The sequence below is a fragment of the Hemitrygon akajei genome, unplaced genomic scaffold (assembly GCF_048418815.1).
Source record: "Hemitrygon akajei unplaced genomic scaffold, sHemAka1.3 Scf000070, whole genome shotgun sequence".
In the NCBI taxonomy this organism is placed as follows: domain Eukaryota; kingdom Metazoa; phylum Chordata; class Chondrichthyes; order Myliobatiformes; family Dasyatidae; genus Hemitrygon; species Hemitrygon akajei.
This window is the reverse complement of record NW_027331956.1, coordinates 511,443-518,614: the sequence shown is the minus strand read 5'-3', so window position 1 is coordinate 518,614 and position 7,172 is coordinate 511,443. Positions and strand designations below refer to the sequence as shown.

General features: G+C 41.8%; 1 pseudogene; it reads right to left on the bottom strand.

The window, feature by feature from the left end:
- Positions 1-6,012: 6,012 nt before the first annotated feature.
- On the bottom strand, positions 6,013-6,305 carry LOC140722136 (transcription factor BTF3 pseudogene; annotated as a pseudogene).
- Positions 6,306-7,172: the final 867 nt, after the last annotated feature.

Below are 7,172 nucleotides of genomic sequence, written 5' to 3'. Positions count from 1 at the left end.
GGCACTAGATAGAACAGGAAAGACTGCACCAGGTAAAGATGAAATATGCTATAGTATGATAAAACACCTGAATGAAGGAAGTCTGGAGAAACTACTGCTTCTGTATAACAAAGGCTGGGATGAAGGGAGAATACCAGGGAGCTGGAAACAGGCAATAATTATTCCAATAAGGAAACCTGGAAAAGATGCCAGCAGGCCAGGAAATTACAGGCCAATTGCCTTGACGTCTCATATATGTAAACTTATGGAAATTATGATAAATGAGAGGTTAGTGTACTTTCTGGAAAGTAGAGGTATGGTGGCTACGTATCAATGCGGGTTCAGGAAAGGAAGGAATACTATGGATCCACTGGTGTGTCTACTGGATGAAATAAGAAACGCACAAGTAAATAAAGAGACAGTGGTTGCAGATTTTTTTTTGGTGTTGAGAAAGCTTATGATATGTTATGGAAGGAGGGGGCCTAATCAAACTGCATTTAATGGGAATCGGGGAGGGCAATTTTCAATTGGGATAAGGGCTTTTTAAACGGGAGAACTATTCAGATAAAGATAGGATCAGAGCTATCAAGCCAGTATGTTGTAGAAAATGGGACGCCTCATGGGAGTGTAGTGAGTCCAACTTTATTCTCCATTTTTATAAATGATATATTCGTAAATATACCAACAGAATTGGGGAGGTCATTGTTTGCAGATGACGGGGCTTTGTGGAAAAGAGAGAGAAATATTGAACATATAGTTATGAAAATGCAAGATGGAATTAATCAAGTTGAAGAGTGGGGTACAAAGTGTGGTGTTAAATTTTCAGTGGAGAAGACAAAAACCATGTTCTTTACAAGGAAAAAGCTCAGGGGTCTTAATCTGACTCTGTATGGAAGTAACCTGGAGAGTGTTGACAGTTTTCGGTTTTTGGAAGTGCACTTTGACTTGAGATTAACATGGAGAGAACATGTTAGATATGTAGTTGCTAAATGTAAAAATGTGATAAATGTCATGAGGTGTCTTGCTGGTTTGGAATGGGGTGCTGATTTTACATCACTGAAGTATATTTATGTAGCATTAGTAAGATCAAGATTAGATTATGGAAGTGTTGTATACGGGTCAGCAGCAAAATCTGTGTTAGCAGAACTGGATATCATGCAAGCTCGGGCTCTAATGGTGTTCTTGGGAGTGGTTAGAACTGCGCCAAAGTGTGCACTCCAAGTTGAAACAAATAAAATCCCATTGGGGCTGCGACGTAAACTGCTGGTGGCCAATTACTGGATTAACTTAAGGGGGCATGGTGATAGCCATCCTACAAAAAGGGTGTTGGAGACATGCTGGAGAAGGAAAGGACACAAAAGGAAAGTTTTGTCTGGAAAGGAGAGCAAACAGCAAAAGATAGGGGTATATATGATAAAGAGTTTAGTCCAAGTGTAGTGTGGCCTGTCAGACCTTTCTGGGTATTAGAAAATCCCTCTGTAGATTTGGATTTGCTTAAGATTAAAGGCAGTAATAAAACGGCTGAAATACTCAATGAATATCATAAGTATAGGGAATGTAAATATAAAGACATACAGATTTTTACGGATGGATCAAAGGATCCAGAAACGGGTGCAACAGGGTCTGCAATTGTTGTGCCAAGTTATCAAGTGGAAATTAGCAAGAGAACACCAGATTGCTTGAGTGTTTATGCAGTTGAAATGTTTGCCATATTGTTAGCACTAGAATGGAGTGAGCAGATTGATTGTAATAATATTGTGATATGCAGCGATTCTGTATCAGCCCTTGCAAGCATCAAGGCGGGTACAGGTAGAGAACACCAGGATCTGCTTTATAAAATCCTGTTTGCAAATTCAAGACTGGCTAGACAAGGCAAAAATATTGCATTTATGTGGATTCCAACACATTTGTGTATTATGGGAAATGGGACAGCAGATAAGCTGGCAAAAACAGCAGTCAAAAAAGGATCTGTAGAGGCCAGTATCGAACTATCAAAATTAGAGGGGAAGAGCATAGTGTGGAGAAGGATAAATCAACAGTGGCAGCAGCATTGGGATAGAGCAATAAAAGGAAGACATTTACATTCAATTCCGAACAGAGTAGATATGGGAAGGAGTAGGGGAGTAAAGTGGAAGGAGTATGTCATTATAAGTAGACTGAGAAGTGGGCATGGCAACCCTAATGGTACTCTGGCTGTCATAAATAAACATCTGACAGGTTTTAGCGATCTGTGTCAGGAGACTGAAACAGTAGAGCATATCCTTATTTCATGCAGGAAATTTGCACAGTAAGGACCACAAATGCTACAACAATTATGCAAAATAGGACTGGTAGAGAACAGTGTTAAAGGTTTATTGGAATGTGGGGAGCGTGATCGGGGAGGATCTGGTTGTTTAGATTTTAAGGACAATGGGACTGGAAAGACAGCTTTAGGCAGTCAAGTGAATGGACAATGAGTAACAATAAATCCTGAAGATGGCAATAATGCAACAGTGTGGATGCCAACTGCCGTAAAAACTCAAGGAAGAAGAAGAAGAAACCTTGTCCCAACAATCAGCACCATGGGCTCCTCTAAGCAGCTGCCTCGCACACCGAAAATTAAAATCAATATTGCCCACAAAGCTGCAGAAGGCTAGGCGAAGATAGCAAAGCATTTTCAGATAGCTGTTTCGTCAGTTCGTAATGTAATTAAGAAATGGCATTTAACAGGAAACAGGAGGCATTCAACAGGAGGTCAAGTTGAGGTCTGGAAGACCAAGAACACTTTCTGAGAGAACTGCTCATAGAATTGCTAGAAAGGCAAGGCAAAAACCCCGTTTGACTGAAAAAGACCTTCAGGAAGATTTAGCAGACTCCGGAATGGTGTGCACTGTTCTACTGTGCGCTGACACCTGCACACATATGACCTTCATGGAAGAGTCATCAGAAGAAAAACTTTCCTGTATCCTCACCACAAAATTCAGCATCAGAAGTTTACAAAGCAACATCGAAACAAGCCTGTTGCATTTTGGAAACAAGTCCTGTGGGCTGATGAAGTTAATATTCAAATTTTTGGCCACAATGAGCAAAGGTATCTTTGGAGAAAAAAGGGTTCAGAATTTCATGAAAAGGACACTCTCCAACTGTTAAGCACCGGGGGATCAATCATGCTTTGGGCTTGTGTTGCAACCAGTGCCATGGGGAACATTTCACTGGTAGAGGGAAGAATTAATTCAATTAAAAACCAGCAAATTCTGGAATCAACATCACACCGTCTGTTAAAAGCCTGAAGACGAAAAGAGGATATCTTCTACAACAGGTTAATGATCCTAAACGCATCTCAAAATCCACAATGTACTACCTCAAGAGGTGCAAGCTGAAGGTTTTGCCATGGCCCTGATAATCCCCTGACAGAAACATCATCGAAAGTCTGTGGATAGACCTCAAAAGGGGTGGGGGGTTGCGGCAGGAGATTGCTGCAGAGAGGGAAAATGGATCAGCCATGAGAGGGAAAATGATCTTGTGGTCTAATACAAGAATAAAAATCGCCCCCGAAGTTATTTGTATTCCTGGTGAGACATGCTATGGGATAAAGGGAACGAGGAATGTTCCCAGATTGATTTTGGGGTTGTGGTAGTGTCCTCAGAGAGATTACAATGACTGGGCCTGTCTCACAACTAGAAAAATCACATGTGGTCTGACTGAAAAAGACACAGTTTCACAAGGTATTGACAGGCTGGTGGCAGGAATGATGTTTCCCCTGGCTGGGGGTGGACCAGGGTTCACAGACTCGAAATCCAAGGTCACCTCAGCAGGGCTGAGATCCGGATAAATTCCCTCACCCAGATTGTGGTGAATATTTGGAATTTTCTCCACAAGTTTTCTAAATTCAGAAGTCAAATTTAGGGTCTCAGCGATGATGGGAACGTTGCAGGAATGTGGCGTTGATGTCAAAGATCCGGTATTCTGAGGAAAGAGTAGAACAGGCGCAAAGGGCCGAGTGGCCATGCCTGTTCCTGTTTCTTATTTTCTAAAGCACGAGTTTACCTTTGCTTCTCCATATAGATGCTGCCTGACCTGCTGTGTTTCACCAGCATTTTGTCTGTGTTCCCAGCAGTAAGGGACGGGTCTGGGAGACAGCTGCAGACAACAGGCCCCGATCCTCGGTGGGGAAAGGCCGGGCGCCCTCCGTGTAGCTGAAACATCTCACAGAATCTCCGCCAGTCTCTTCAGCTCTGCCTTCGAAAGGATTCACGACCCGCCGGTGGTGCAGCCGAAACCCGAGGCGCTGCTCCCGGTCTCCGGCCTCACTCGGTCCCGGTTCCAAACTCCAGCCCGGCCGTGCACTCAGCGTCCCGCCCACTGACACCCCTCAGCCAATGAGAGCATCCCTCTCCCAGCGGTGATCGCTGATTGGCTGTGAGTGCGTGAGGACGGGCTGCTGCTGGGAGCTGGAGATGTCAGTCACAGTTTGTTCTCAGAATGAAAGGAAGTTCCCCGAAACTCAAATTTAAAAGTAAATTTTATTATCCGAATAGATATAAACCACAACGTTTTTTCCATTGACACAAAAAATGAACTTTATTTTATTCCATACTGCATACTTGCTATTCCAATAAATACAAGCTGTTTATCATCCAGCTGATCACCGAAACAAAATGATGGCACGATCACTGAAATATATTTTTTCCCAAGAACTACTTGTAGTTATCAGTTGGTGCATGAAGTGCAATATTTGTACCCAAAACCACAAAAGTATCTCCCATCATGAGAACGTATTTAACAATCTGAACTTTGCTGGAAATAGTACCCCCAATTTGGTCTACTATTATCTACTGCAGAAAATAAGGAGGAGGCCAATTTTAGTCTATTTTGGCTGAAGTCAGGGCGTTGTACTTTGGCTCTTGGTGGGGTCAAGCACAAAAAACAGGTCAAAGGGTAGAGGCCAGGTTAAGAGTGGTCCAGTGGCACTACAAGTTTGGAGAGCTCAGCTCAGGGCTAACAATATTAACTGGTAAAAAAAATTGTTACAGAAACAGCAATGAAAATTCCTTCTATGTGGCCAAGGTAAAGCAGATGGAGGATCTCCATTGCTGCCCTGAACAGCAGCAGCATAACAGGCAATTAATACAACTTCAGTCAAAAGCCACAGAATAACGTAATTCAGGTGTGAGCTCAGGAAATTGCTTTCTGCTTTAATAATATTTTGGGGGGGAAATTTTGAGGAAAACTAAAACAAACTTCCTCTATGATTCTTGCAGATTATGAAAAAAATTAATTTTACAGTGGGCATACTCCACATTCTCTAAACTGTTCTTGTAATTACACAAACATTTGGGAAATACTCAATAGAAAATACTGTCAATGAATTAGAGCAGAGATGAATAAAATTTAACATTTGAAAATTGCTTGTTTTTAATGTTTATGTATCAATATTTGTTCAAAAAGAGCAATGAAATAATTTTTCAGAAGCTTTTTGTTAAATCTGTGACTTCAGCATAGTTCACAGCTTGATTCTCAAAAGCACGCCCGCCAGTTATTTTTCCAGAATGCAGCCATTCGGGTGCATGGAGGAATTTGTGAAGAGGAATGCTGTTAGGCAATCAACAACAATTCTAAACCGGAAGAAATGGCATGAGAAGTCTTACAAAGTTAATTGATCATAAATCAGAAGCACTCAAGATTTTTTATCCCCACTCTCCAAAATGTTTTCCATGTAAAAATGATTAAGTTTATGTTACTTTGCCAGCTGCTTGTTTTTATAATCCACAATAGACCAAAATAAACACTTTTCTCCTTTATTTCCACTCTAATCCAGCAGAATTTCTACTTTAAATCAGGCTGCAAAATTGGTAAGCATTCTATTTGCATGATTTAGCATTAGGAGAGCTGCTACAAATAACAAAAAAAACCCAGGATAACCAAATCACCCCGTGACTGCAAACGTATGCATAACAGCACAAATATGTAATTTTACAAAAGCAAAATAAAAACTAATACAAATAGCAGTCATCTAAAGTCGTTTAAACTTCACATCATCCTCAGCTGTTAACTTCAGTTTGATTCATCCTTTAAAGCCTCGACAAAGTTCTCAACAAGATCTGGAACTTCCTCATCATCATCATCCTCATCAGAAGCAAGTGGTGCTTTGCTGTCCACAGGTTGTTTAGGTAGAGACTCTGCCAGCCGCCTCAAGAGAGTCAGTTTGAAATACTGGGCAGCATCTCAGTCTCTGCATATCCTTTGATGGTTTGCAGCAAGTGAAGCCTGAACTTTAGGATTATTGCAATGGATGACGGTTCCCTGATTTGTGAACATATTCACCTCTTCAATACCACAAATATTATTCACACAAAGCTTCTTGCATGTGTGCGGAGCCTTTCACGCTTGCTACCGCCACGGCCCTGGGAATTGGACACCACGCAAGACCAAAGAAATTATAATGAAACAAGAAAAAAACTAGCTAAACTGCAACCCCAAGTACGCATTTGTGGAAAGAAGAAGGTGGTAAATCACAACGTACAACCCAGAGAAGCATTTTCCTGCGGACATACTTAGAAAAAGTATAGAATAATAACCATAACAGAAGCAGGCAGTGAAAAATCAGCCAGAGTGCTGAAGGTAACAAACTGTGCAAATGCAAATATGGAGAAACAGGATAAATAACAAGAGGATGAAATAACCGCAGCGGCAGCTGATGGATCTCCGGAGCACTCACCGCTCCCCTGTGAAATCCGACAGGCTGAAGGCCAAGGGAGAACAAGGCGCAAAAGTAAACTCGTGATTGAGAAAAGAAGAAACAGGAGTAGGCGTTGCCATTCGGCCCGTTGCGCTGTTCTGCCCCTCACTCAGAACATGGCTGATCTTTGACCTCAACGCCACTTTCCTTCAAAGTTCCCATCCATTATCGCCGAGCCCCTAAATATGTCCGTTTAATTTAGAAAACTTGTGGAGAAAACTCCAAATATTAACCACACTGTGTTGGGGAAATTTCTCCTCATCTCAGTCCAGCTGAGGTGATCTCGGATTTTGAGTCTGTGATCCCTGGTTCCACTGCCCAGCCAGGAAAAACATGATTCCTGCCCCTACCCTGTAAATACCCTGTGAGACTGTGTTTGTCTCAATCAGGAAGCTTCTCCATGTGAACCTTGTGTTAATGAAATTGGTGACAGTTCTTTCAGACTAGCAGCTTTGACCACAAGAACACCAGACAG